The following is a 1,426-nucleotide window of genomic DNA, read 5'->3' as shown; positions in this document are numbered from 1 at the left end:
GCTGAGGTGTCCCAGGCTGAGGTGTGGGCTTCAGGACCCCCTTAGGAGAGGCGTCCCAGGCTGAGGTGTCCCAGGCTGAGGTGTGGGCTTCAGGACCCCCTTAGGAGAGGCGTCCCAGGCTGAGGTGTGGGCTTCAGGACCCCCTTAGGAGAGGCGTCCCAGGCTGAGGTGTGGGCTTCAGGACCCCCTTAGGAGAGGCTTCCCAGGCTGAGGTGTCCCAGGCTGAGGTGTGGGCTTCAGGACCCCCTTAGGAGAGGCGTCCCAGGCTGAGGTGTGGGCTTCAGGACCCCCTTAGGAGAGGCGTCCCAGGCTGAGATGTGGGCTTCAGGACCCCCTTAGGAGAGGCGTCCCAGGCTGAGGTGTGGGCTTCAGGACCCCCTTAGGAGAGGCGTCCCAGGCTGAGATGTGGGCTTCAGGACCCCCTTAGGAGAGGCGTCCCAGGCTGAGATGTGGGCTTCAGGACCCCCTTAGGAGAGGCGTCCCAGGCTGAGGTGTCCCAGGCTGAGGTGTGGGCTTCAGGACCCCCTTAGGAGAGGCGTCCCAGGCTGAGGTGTGGGCTTCAGGACCCCCTTAGGAGAGGCGTCCCAGGCTGAGGTGTGGGCTTCAGGACCCCTTAGGAGAGGCGTCCCAGGCTGAGGTGTGGGCTTCAGGACCCCCTTAGGAGAGGCGTCCCAGGCTGAGGTGTGGGCTTCAGGACCCCCTTAGGGAGAGGCGTCCCAGGCTGAGGTGTGGGCTTCAGGACCCCCTTAGGAGAGGCTTCCCAGGCTGAGGTGTGGGCTTCAGGACCCCCTTAGGAGAGGCGTCCCAGGCTGAGGTGTGGGCTTCAGGACCCCCTTAGGAGAGGCGTCCCAGGCTGAGATGTGGGCTTCAGGACCCCTTAGGAGAGGCGTCCCAGGCTGAGGTGTGGGCTTCAGGACCCCCTTAGGAGAGGCGTCCCAGGCTGAGATGTGGGCTTCAGGACCCCTTAGGAGAGGCGTACCCAGGCTGAGATGTGGGCTTCAGGACCCCCTTAGGAGAGGCGTCCCAGGCTGAGGTGTCCCAGGCTGAGGTGTGGGCTTCAGGACCCCCTTAGGAGAGGCGTCCCAGGCTGAGGGTGTGGGCTTCAGGACCCCTTAGGAGAGGCGTCCCAGGCTGAGGTGTGGGCTTCAGGACCCCCTTAGGAGAGGCGTCCCAGGCTGAGGTGTCCCAGGCTGAGATGTGGGCTTCAGGACCCCTTAGGAGAGGCGTCCCAGGCTGAGGTGTCCCAGGCTGAGGTGTGGGCCTTCAGGACCCCCTTAGGAGAGGCGTCCCCAGGCTGAGGTGTGGGCTTCAGGACCCCCTTAGGAGAGGCGTCCCAGGCTGAGATGTGGGGCTTCAGGACCCCCTTAGGAGAGGCGTCCCAGGCTGAGGTGTTCCAGGCTGAGGTGTGGGCTTCAGGACCCCCTTA

Source organism: Dendropsophus ebraccatus, chromosome 3 (assembly GCF_027789765.1).
Source record: "Dendropsophus ebraccatus isolate aDenEbr1 chromosome 3, aDenEbr1.pat, whole genome shotgun sequence".
NCBI lineage: Eukaryota > Metazoa > Chordata > Amphibia > Anura > Hylidae > Dendropsophus > Dendropsophus ebraccatus.
The sequence above is the reverse complement of the archived record's forward strand: the minus strand, read 5'-3'. Positions refer to the sequence as shown.